We start from the raw sequence: 12,558 nt of genomic DNA on the forward strand, positions 1-12,558 counted from the left end.
TGCTGAGCCAAGCTGACAACGTCACATCAAATCTTGGCCAGGCAAGGGGCCTTGCCTGACAACAAGAAAAAAAGCTCAAAAAAATTGACTAAATCGGACTGCAAAACTTTCACTCAGGCATTCTGCTCAGTGTATCCGAGTTAGGCTCCATAGCGTTCAGCCTCAAAATGTGACTTGGTTCCGGTCAAGCATGACCAGATGTCACCGGTTGGTGCTATGGATTTTTAAGCACTAGAAAGTATGTTTTGATTTATTTTTTGAAAATTCATTTCTCCATTTCCCTACATTGGATTTTTGTCATTTTGGTGTCATTTTAAAGATAAAAATGTTTCCTATTTTCATAAATGGATATTGAATTTTTATTGAGTGACGTGTCTTACTTATTTAACGTGTTGATGTTTTTAAATGCTTTACACACCTTTCTCCTAAGTGACGCTTGTTGCCAGCTACCAGGGGCTTAAAAAGAGATTAATTTACTGAGACTTTGACTGGACCTTATCTTGTGATTGTAGCTTTATTACTAGTGGTGGAAACCTACCAACCCCTACTAATAACAGTGAAAAAGAAGAAGTCTGCTCTGAAGACTACCAGACAAAACTGAATTTGACCACTTCTGAGAAGGTTCTGATTTATGAGACATCCTGATCTAAAAATACAAAACGGGCTCGCTGGGAATGAGGATTTACTTTGTCTGAAATAATTGTTCTCAGAAGTGGTATATAGTAGCCAAAACTGATTCTGTACCAAGGAACCTGGCCCTATCTGCAGTGTCACCCCCAAACATTTTGCCTTCCTCCTCCTACTTTAGCTGAATTCATTTTAGCTATTCTTAGGACTCTGGCAACTTTACCACTGCTGACTGGTGCTAATGTGCGTGTGTTCTCTCCTCTAAACATGGTGATATTGCTTCGATCCAGCTGATATGTGTAATTTACTTATACATCCCTGGTACTACATGTACCCAGGGCCTGTAAATTAAATGCTGCTAGTGTGTCTGCAGCGCTAATTGTACCATCCACTAACATAGCCCTTTGACCATGTATGAATCCTGCCATTGCGTGTGCAGTTTTACACTGCCATGCTGACCCAGCAAAGTAACCCATTAGCCATGTCCAACCCTTCGCTGAGTACAAGAGCTGGACCTCAGACACCACCACTTCATAAAACTTTTGGACTTCTGGATAGTCTGACAAGAAAAAGGATTGCTGTGCTCCTGAAAGCACTACCACTCCTCTGTACTACAATCTGCTAGAATCCTGCTCTGATGTGCTAACCTGCAGCCCTCTTAACTGAGTGAGATGGACAAGACCTGCATCACTCAAACCCAAAACCCAGAATGAGTCTAAGGGCTAGTTGGCTAGCCTCCTGATCTGATGTCTCAGGGACATAAAAGACTTGCAACAACCCATTTTCTGTACCTGAATTCTACCATCTGTGAGTCTACCCTGCCAAGTGGTTCCACCCCAGTCCAGGACCTTTGGAAGTGGGCCTAAGGTGCTTGACAGTCAAATTAGTGCATCCTCTCTGCTGAGTGATGCATCCCTGAGCAGAACCAACACATCTCCTCAGGTGAGGGGGCTTCCTCAAGCAGAACCAAAGTGTGGACTGGATCCCTTGCAAATGCCTCACATCACATTGCATCCCTCATATTGGGTTTGATGCATTGCCTTTGGATCTACCACTGTGTGATGCTTCTCCAGAGCAGCTTCTCACATCTCTCATTGACGGTGGTCTTGACACTGAAGGTCCTGCATCACATCTTCACTGCTTATCGATCCAACACATCCGCTCAACTGCGCAACACATCCCTAACAGAGGCCTTTGCATCACAAGTCCTCTGACGCCGACAAAACAGGACCTTGAACTGCAGCCTCACCATATCTCAGGACCAACCCATTGCTTTGGCTGTGCAATGCATCTTTGACGCTGATCCATGCAATGCTTCATAAACAGGATTTAGGATACTTTGCTCAGGAGTGTAAAACTGGGTCCCTGTAGCGGCACAAACTCCTTCACAATCAGCATGAACTTGTAACTTTGTCCCGGTGTGCCAAACAACAAGATATCCCCAATAGTGCTTTGTGCTCCTTGGTGCTATTTTTATTTAAAACTTTAAAATTCAATATCTGAGGTTCTACTAATTGGAGCTTTGTTGTGTTGGTCTTGTTTTAGTTATTGAAATCTGTTCTATTTTCCATACTCTGTTGTGGGTTACTTTTGTAGTATTTTCACTATGTTACTGTTTGAAGTGTTGTTGCACAAATACTTTACACATTGTCTCTAAGCTAAGCCTGACTTCTGTGTGCCAAACTACCAGGGGTTGAGCATAGGTTAGATTGGGGTTTTCTTGTGTCCTAATCTTGAAGGTTTGGGTTTGGCTGCTTGACCAGGGAGCAATCCCAGTCAAACAACAACCTATGTTCTAACAAAGGCAATGCAACAACAATATTTGGTTCATTTTTGGATAGGGTGAAGAGCGTCAAAATAATGTTAAGCACTCTTAAGGGTCAAATAAGAGATTTGAAAGGCCAGGCCAATGTGGGTCATAGAAATATTTATGAAGATAATCATGCCCCAATTGCTTTGGCTGGCTCTAAAGGGGACCACAGAGTATCAAGGGGAAGCATGCATGATAATTAACATATTATGGGCGGTCAGACCCTGTCTCTGTGGGACATTATGATCTTGGCGGTTCTATGACCGCCATGGTGGTGGTGGTGGCCATACCATAAACAGGCTGGTGGAAAAGACTGCAAAATCATGACCATGGCGGTAATCCTAACATAATACAACCAATACACCCCATGCACCGCCATGTGTGGTCAGATTGCCATGGACAATGGCATGACCATAACAGCCATGAAGAATGAAAGGCAGGACAAAGATGATAACATTGGAACCAACAACTGGCTAGTCCAGATGTATGTAAATAAATAAAGCTTAAAAACTTTAAGATACCATAATATACAAATTTAAAAGGCCTTAGACCAGTCCCATAGTCTAAAGTGCAACATGCACAGGCGGCATGTCATACTGCCCCAACTTCAATCCTGACTACTAAATACCTCCATGAATAGGGGCATGAAGGGGCAGGCAGGACCTCTGGGATTGGGGGTGAAGTGGGGGCAGTGGTGGGGCTTTTGGCCTCGGTTTGAGGGGTCTTTAAGCTTGGGCTTGGGAGGTGGGGGCTTCGGATGTGGCTTGGGGAGGGCTGGGAACACTTAGGAGAGGTGGACTTCTTGGCAGGGGAGGGCATGGGTACTTGCAGGGGGCAGGGGAGAACTTGGAGGTGGTAGGGCTGGATTTGGGAGGGAAACAGATCTTGTGGGGGCCACACAGGGTGGGAGAGGGGTAGGGAAAAGGTTCAACTCCAAGAGGAAAAACATCTTAGACACACAAAGACAGTCATTGCAAAAGGGTTTGGGAGTGGAGGGAGTGGAGTGAGAGAGAGTGATTGCAGGAGGTATTTTGGTGGATGTTTTGGGTGGAGGTGTCTGCAAGGAATGCTTGTGTGTGCTGCATGTCTGTTAGGTCAGTGAGTGGAGGCGATTATGCATCTTGGGAGGAGGGGGGTGAAGGAGCTGGGAGATGCAGTGCCAGATGGGTGAGTGTCTGTTGGGATGGTGACAGCAGATATGGTGGATGAGCTGCATGTGGGTGTGTATGTGGTTGTGGTGGCTGCAGACGTGGTTGCTCGGGTGGATGTCTGTGGGTCTGCTATTATGCTTACTGTGGTAGGATTTGAGTTGTGGCTGGATCTGTGAAAGTTGGTGTGGTGTCTGCTGGCTGGTGGGTCAGGTGTAGTGTCTGTGAAGGTGGGAGGGGTGGGGGAGTCAGTGCAGATAGTGGCTGTTGGTGTGTCTGCAGGTGGGTGTTGATTGTGTACATGCCAGTGGTGGGTCCTATGGTGCATGTGTTTGACTGCGGTATCCTTGGCTGTTGAGCTTGATGCATGCTTGTCTGTCTGCGTGCTCTGGCTGGCATGGGAAAGAGGGGTGTGGGATTGGGTAGAGGAAGATAGATGGGGGAACGGAAGACAAAGGGTGACTGGCTGCCGTCAGTGAGGAGGTCAGAGCCTGAAAGGATCTCTGTAGGTCAGCCAGTGCACTGTGAATGCCCTCCAGGAATGCATTGCTTTGTTGTACTTTAGCTGCAAGTCCCTGGATGGCATTCATGATGGTCGACTGATCCACAGAGATTGACCTCAGGAGGTCAATAGCTTCCTCACTGAGGGCAGCAGGACTGACAGGGGCAGGGGCTGAGGTGCCGGTGGTGAAGGAATCTCCCACCCTCTTGGGTGAGCGGCACGGACAACAGGGTGGGGAGTCAGAGGAATGGCGGTGGTAGTAAGTGGGGTGGCAGACAAAGATGGTGCTGGGGTCCGCCACAACCAGGGACGGTCCACCGGAGGAGGATTCCGAGGATGATGATCCGGTATCCCCTATGGCACTTCCCTCACCCTCCAGGCCACTGGGTCCCTCGCTGTTGCTGGTCGCAGAACTTCGGGTCCCGTGGTCAGCAGCATCCCCACTCGCCTTTGCCCTGTCTCCTTTTCCTGCTGATGCTGTTGCACACAAATAGAGATAGAGGGAGGGAGAGACAGAGAGGGAGAGAGGGTCATCACATTCCTTACATACATACATGGAAACATGCAGTACTGCAGGTGAACAGGTCCAGGTTAAGCTATCTCAGATGCTATTACATATATCCTATCCCATGTCGCATCATGTTACTACTACCCACCACTTCAAGTCATCCCTCTCACCCAAATCAAAATGTGAGTAATCCAGCATGACTGGAATAATCCATCTTTACACCTGTAAAGCCATCTCTACATGCTACTCATGCCCTTGCTGAATTTGAGATATCATGCACATTCCACATCCTATTTCTCCATACTCCCATCACCAATATGAAGAGCAGGTGAGTTATCCCAACACATGATGGATGTCCTGAAACTACACCTGACCACTCCATCTCAAATACTTATGTCCCTTCAAAGTGTAGACTACACATATCGCATTTCTGGCTGACCCGAATACCGATATGCCAACTGGGGTCCCTGAACTGCTAAAGCCACAACCAGTGGCACTCCCATACAGGTGACAATTGAAATGTAGAAAACATGTCTGGAGAACAGCTATGGCATGACTTTCACATAATTACAGAGGAATATCAGCACACACCAAACATAGATACATCACATCACTTCATTATTGCATGTACAGGCACAATAGCCTTCATATCACCCATTACCCATTCATAGTCAATCACAGAGTGTAGTGTCACAACAACTACACAACAGACAGCTACTATAGACATCTTAGGCCATCTGCCATTCCAGATGACTTGCAACTCAAAGCTCCAGGACTTGGCAACATGAGTACACCTACATCATTCACACCATACCTGACATGTGATTACATGTTCCTAACTCCAGACTATACAAATGTAACATGTAAATTACATGTACACATGATTACACATGGCCCACCATAACTGCCAGTGCATTAAAGACATCTTCAATTACAACACATACCTGCTTTCTATATAGTGGTACAACCAGGCCATTGCTTCATGATCACATGAATGATGCAATACATATACCTCACCTGACTGGACATATCAGCTTGGCCAAGGGTAACTAGATTGTCCTACTCCACATGGATTGCCCCCAATTCACCAATGAGACATGATGGAGGCAGCACATTACCGCGGTTACAATGGAATAGGTAGGACATTTCCTCACTTACCATTAACATCACATATTGTAAAAGGCTGGCTCTTGCAAACCACTAACATCTACTATTAGTCACCCATAGGGACTGAGATGAAATGCCCACATGTCAATCACATGGAAAAGCAATTGTATCACAAATACCCAAAGCATACACCGTAGGCACAATGTCCCTTTGTTACTTACTTCACATACCCCATTGTATGGAGATAAACGGTCAATGGAATTACAACAACAAACACAGATATGTACAAGCCTAGACAGGCCATATCTCTGTTGTTCATGAGATGGCTGCCTCACATGGAGTCCATTGTTTTAGCAGTATAAAGGAAATGTTTGGAGTCCGTACCAAATAAGTGACTCAACCTGTTGCTACAACTGGTGATCAGCACAGATGGGAGTGGTCAGACACCTTAGAGCCACTGACGGACATATGCAGAGGGATAGTCTGGGATAGCATAAAAAAGGGTATGGTGAAACATCTGCTCACATGCATCTGGCTCACTGTGCCACTGGATTCAAGCTAGCCTGGCTGATAAAGGGTGATACCCAGAAACCGGTCCCAGGATGCTTGTTTCTGGTTAAGGGAGAACCTGGCCTGTCAGTTTGGGCTGGACTGTTCCCATGGGGAACAGGGTCAAGACTGATTTGCATATGGCTGGGTCCAAACTGGGGTGGCATGGTGAGCAAAATAATTGATGGATTAAACCCAGATCTGCGACTGGGGGTGAATGTTTGATTGGTTACGCATTCCATCCATCATTTGTGATTCTTTGCTTTTGTTGCCATAAGTGTGCCGGGTATGCCCAGACGTGGGTCCCGGGCTCACTGTGCCACTGGATTCAAGCTGGCCTGGCTGATGAAGGGTGATACCCAGAAACCGGTCCCAGGATGCTTGTTTCTGGTCCAGGGAGGACCTGGCCTGGCAGTTCGGGCTTGACTGTCAAGACTAATTTACATATGGCTGGGTCCAAACTGGGGTGGCATGGTGAGTAAAAGAATTGATGGATTAAACCCAGATCTGCGACTGGGGTTGAATGTTTGATTGGTTCCGCATTCCATCCATCATTTGTGATTCACATACCTAGGAAGGGCAGGATGTGCAACAGATGTGCCATTGACAGTGGGCAATTCCACATGCAGTCAGAATGATGTCATGATACATGATTCCAAAACTCACATTTAGCAGAACATGATGGCTGCTCCACATCTCATACACTCGCAAATAGGTACCAACTGATTACCACTAGTCTTGAAACATTCCTTAGCTACAATATTGTCACTGATGGTACAGTGAGACAGCAAACAACATTAAATCAGTGCCAAGTACCAGGTAACAGTCATTACTTACCCCCTTGTGGTTGCAGTGCTGCCCTCAAACGCCCATCCACTGTCAAAATGCGTGCCATTAGGGGGATCAGGGACCAATGGGCACCCCTCCCTCATTAGGAGGACATCCCCAGCTGGGCCTCTGCAGTCTTCCAGGCCCAGCGTCTCAGATCCTCCAACCTCTTGCAACCATGGGTGTGACTGTGAGTCCACACTTACTTGGCAATGGCACGCCAGATCCTTTCTTCTGATGGGCATTCACCTGCATGGAAAACACAGGCAAAAGGAGAAAGTAATGAACACATGCACCATACCAAGATTTGTTGACACTATACATCTGTAACAGTAAGTGGGCACACATACACATCCACCATGCTCACACACCTGTACGCTATGCCACATGCATGCATCTATACCAACTACATTTCACATGGCGAACTCACTGTCACACTCAACACACATCACACGTGGCAGGGGCATTGGACTCACCTGTTCGTCTGGTGCCCCATATAGCTGTTCATACAGGGGTAGGACCTCCCCCACCAGCTTTTCCAGCTCTTCCTGTGTGAAGGTAGGAGCCCTATCACCTGAAGGATGTGGCATGATGGCTCCCAGAGGCAGTACACAGTAGCTCAGGTAGTGGAGGTCTTGCTAGCAACAGTGCCAGGAGTCAAGTGAACAAGACTACAGAAAATGGCGGTCACGACCACCACGTACAGGACCATCCCCGCATAGGCAGCAATGTTAACCTATTACAAGTTACACAGCGGTTGCAGCCGCCTACCGCCATGACAACTTCTACCGGCAGACGGAGGTCACTTCCAACTGTCCAGGACAGTCGGTCAGGAGCCTGCCATTTTGTGCACATGTACTCAATGCATGTTCTTAAATAAGCATGTCATACAACCGATCGATCTTAAATCTATCTGACACAATGTAGTGTATTCATTATATTGCTACATAATGGGAAAAACATGTAAAAATAACCTGTTGAACCTGTATATATGTGGATAGGTCTGTGTAGCTACTCTGAGGTACATGGGCATCTGATAGTGATAGGCGAATTCAGTGACATAGGTGTCATCAGTACAGTTCTGCACAGTAACTCACACATGTTCACAAACATATGTGTCACATCTCCTATCCAACTGATATTCCAGCCAATGAGCTGCAAAGATGGTGTCTGATGTCCATTTCTATGGTCTGTGATGTTTATGCCAGCACTGCTCCACAGCCCCTGCACATTTGTAGGTGTCTGCAAGCATTCAATGTGCTGCTGTTGTGTGCTAACTCCATGACTCATTATACATTTTCTACTCTCAATTTAGATATCCTGTCATGAGAGGAATGAGACAACCACCAGTGTAGTGTCCACTGGTAGACCTGGCAGCAATGCAGGACAGGCATGTCATCCAGACCCTCCATGTGAATTGCCAGACCATCATGGATCTATGCAGACAGTTGGAGCCAGATGTGATGCCAGGCAATCGCAATCCCTATTCCATAACACCCATTGTTCAAGTACTGTCAGTGCTTCACTTCATGGCCACTGGCACATTCCAGCATACTGTCACCTTAACAGCAGTGATGTATCAGCCCACGTCCAGTCAGGTTTTGAGGGATGTACTGTGTGCTTTCTTGCAACACCTGGACAGCTACATCAGATTTCCCCAAGGAGTGGAGATGGCCAATGTGAAGGGAGACTTTTATCAGATGGGATGGATTCCTCATGCGGTAGGGGTCATTGATGGCACCCATGTACCCTGGTCCCTCTCTGTCAATGAACAGGTGTATAGGAACAGGAAAAACTTCCAATCAATCAACATGCAGGTAGTGTGTCTGGCAGTCCAGTATATCTCCCAAGTGACTGCTAAGTTTTCTGGATCAGTACATGACTCCTACATTATGTGGAACAGCAATGTCCCAACCATGATGGCGCGACTACACACAAAGAGCGCCTGGCTGGTTGGTGAGTATGCATTTATGTTTCAAAGTGTTATGTCACCTGCCACCCAAATCTGAACACTTGCAGTACCTCAATTGGTTTTGTTATACCATTGTGTTAACAGGTGACTCTGGCTATCCAAACCTTCCTTGGCTGTTGACTCCTGTGAGGTACCCAGCTATGCCAGGGGAACTCCGTTTCCAGGAGGCCTACAGGCATCCAATAAAGCATACTTTTAGCCTTCTGAAGGCAAGATTCAGGTGCCTCTACTCGTCCCACAAGATTTTCCAAATTATCGTTGCCTGCTGCATGCGCCAAAATCTAGCCCTGAGGTGTCGGATACCATTACTAACTGGGTGAGGGTGAGGCAGAGGTACCTGTGGCTGCAAATGGTGACATGGAAAGTAATGAAGAGCCAGAGGATGAAGGAGCATCTGACTGTAGGCCTGAACTCATCAATCAGTACTTCCAGTGACAGACAGGTAGGTGAGATGAACCCTTTAATGTCTTGTCAGTGCACAATCAGAAGTGGATAGCTGACATTACACTTCTTGACCTTTGTGAAATGTGAAGGTGTAATGAAGTCCAGTGCCTTTGTGTGAGTTGTTGTAGCAGACAGAAGGAATATTGGTAAATAATATTAGTGTTTCTGCCCTAACATGCGTTGTGGCAACTGGTTCAGACATTCACTTCTCTCATGGACTGACCAATTTAGAGCTGATTTTCATGTATTCTCCTACTGCCAGCTGCTCCCACCCACAGGATGTGGATATCATCAGTGGGTATGCTACCTATACATAGTCAGCAATCAAAGGATATAGTGTACAGTTCTGAGAGGTGTTCAGGGCAGATAGCGTGTTAACATGATATTAGGAAGGCCCTAATGCTTGTGTTATATAGTTCCTAACTAGATGCTCATGAGTTGGAGTCTTACTACGATGCCTTCTATCCTGATGGTACTCTCTGTGGTGCTCTGTTTGCAGATTCCTCAATGGTGTCTAGCCTGGTGTTACTGTGGATTTCTATATCATCCTGTTGTCAGGTGTGTCCTGCTGAGGGGACTCCCTTTGATGGCCATTATATTGCCAGTTGGAATTAGGGGGCCATTACCAGACCACATTTGTGTTGAAGGACATATGTTGTAATACTATTAAAAACACATATACAGTTGTTGTGTCCATTAAAAATGTATTGTGCATATCAGTAGTGTGAGGAGCCAATCAAAGTGTACAACATAATAAACAGGTGATGAGTGGAGACATGGGAGATGGATTAATGAGAGTAGCTGCCACAACATTTGGACACACAGGTCCTGTGTCCTTGTCCCATGAGTAAATTGAGTTAGGATTCAGAACAGTCACCATGGTGTCTCAGAGGTACACAAGGGTGAGAAATCAGGAATGTTTCCCTTCCTGGCAGTGGGTTTGATCTTGGAATCTGCTGCAGACAGATGTCTGGAGGGACATCCACATTTGCAGGGGTTCTTCTGCTACAGAGGGAGGGGTGTCTGAAGCTTGGGGCTCACCTGGCAGGGCCTCCGTTCCACTAGCTGCTGCTGATGTAGATGGGGCAGATGTAATATTGGTAATGGAAGAGGCCTGATGGTGGATAGCTATATCACGCAGGGTGGTGTTGATGTCCCTCAGCACCTCTGCCATGGTGGCATTGTGTGCCTGCCACTGCTGCCGGGCCTCCTGATTGTATTCCTTCTGCATCCTTTGATTTTCCCTTGTCTTGGTGAAGGTCTGGCCCATCCTCTCCAGGAAAGATTGGTATGCTCCCAGGACTTGGCAGATGGTATCCTGGTCAGTAGAGCCCCTTGGCTGCCCCATCCTCTGTTCCACAGCATCCCTCCCACGCCCCTGGGTGCCTGTGCCACCGGCACAGTGTGTCCACTCCCAGTGTTAGCAGGGCCATCATTGTCTGGGGTGTCAAGGTCAGACTCAGGACCCTGTACTGTGGGGCACACAAATGTTTGAACTGTCCTTGGTACACAGGTTTGGGGGCGCTTGCTTGGCTGTGATATCTGTATAACTGGGGTGGGGGACTGATGTGGGCAGGGTGAGGCTGGGAGTTGTCGACTGACCAGATGTCCCGGATGGGCCAGGTAGGTCGTCACTGTCTAGACATCCTGGCATGTTGTCCTCACTGCAGCCTTCATCCTGAGGAGGGCTTGCAGAGTCTGGTATCCCCTCCATGGTGGCAATGGCAGGGTTACCTGTGGATGGAGTGAGACACAGAGTAGAGTTAAGAAAGTTTGTTTGGTACCCTCTTTGTGTGATACAGACAATGGCTTAACATGATTCCCAGCAATGACAATGATAGTTGCTGCACAGCATAGCTTAGTGGTACATAGGAGTCTGTGACAAAAGTGCCATACTCCATGTTGTGTGCTGTCATCAATGTTTAGTATATATGGCACTGCAGATGGGTTTCTGAAAGTAACTGATACTTAGCATGATAAATAGACTCTGGTAACTGGTGTGTAGTCAGGCTTGGTAGTGGTGCCACATAATGGCTGAACATTGCCCCATGGTGTTCAATAGAGAACAGAGTATGTGAATATGCAGGGCACATACTCCTGTATCTGAATCTTTTTGTGTGCACGGACTCTGGCATTTTAGTTCCAAACCATGGTCACTCCATTGCAGGCTTTTGGATGTGGATCAGTGTCCTATTTAAATGGTTACAGGGCTGTTGCTGTGTTTTCCCTTATTTGCCATTATGGTGTGACATTGCATTGCTATCATTGCAATATACTGGCCCTCAGTCGTACATTCTAGATGGTGTAGGTTGTACATTAGTCATATATGCATAAAATGTGACCTGATGTGCACATTGCAGGTTTTAGCATTAATGGTTTGGTGCATTGTCGGAGTTGTAGTTATAGCCAAGGGCTGTGTGGGCAGTAGGATTGTGTGGGATGGGGCATGCAGGTGAGGGGCATTGGGTGATAGGCAGGTAGGTGCATTGGATAAATCAGTTGATTGTGGGGTATTTAGGTGGTGAGGAAGCATGCAGGACATGACAATTGTGTGATGTTGATGTTGTGGGTCATTACCAGACTCTAGTCCCCCAGGTATTCCAGTCAGGCCCTCAGGATGCAGTATCTCCAAGACCTTCTTCTCTCAAGATGTGAAGTGTGGGGAAGGAGGTGGGGTCCCACCCACAGTCTTGTGCATGGCAATTTGGTGTCTGGATGTCATGGAATGCACGCAGTAGGTCATTCCACCTCTTCCTGATATCCTCCCTTGTGCATGGATGGCTGCCCACAGAGTTGTCCCTGTCAACTGTTCTTTGCCATACCTCCATTGTCCTGGCAATTGATGTTAGCTGTACTTGTGCTCCAAACAGTTATGGCTGTACCCTGACAATTTCATCCATCATGACCCTCAACTCATCGCTGGTAAATCTTGGGTGCTTCTGTGGGGACATGTTTGTGATTGTGTTTACGTTTGGAGGGTTGTGTATGAAAGGGTGCAGTGTTGGGTGAAAGATGGAGTGTTGGCGGTACATTGTGAGGGATGGACAGTTGTAGCGGAATGTG

The sequence above is a fragment of the Pleurodeles waltl genome, chromosome 5, assembly GCF_031143425.1.
Source record: "Pleurodeles waltl isolate 20211129_DDA chromosome 5, aPleWal1.hap1.20221129, whole genome shotgun sequence".
Classification (NCBI taxonomy): Eukaryota; Metazoa; Chordata; class Amphibia; order Caudata; family Salamandridae; genus Pleurodeles; species Pleurodeles waltl.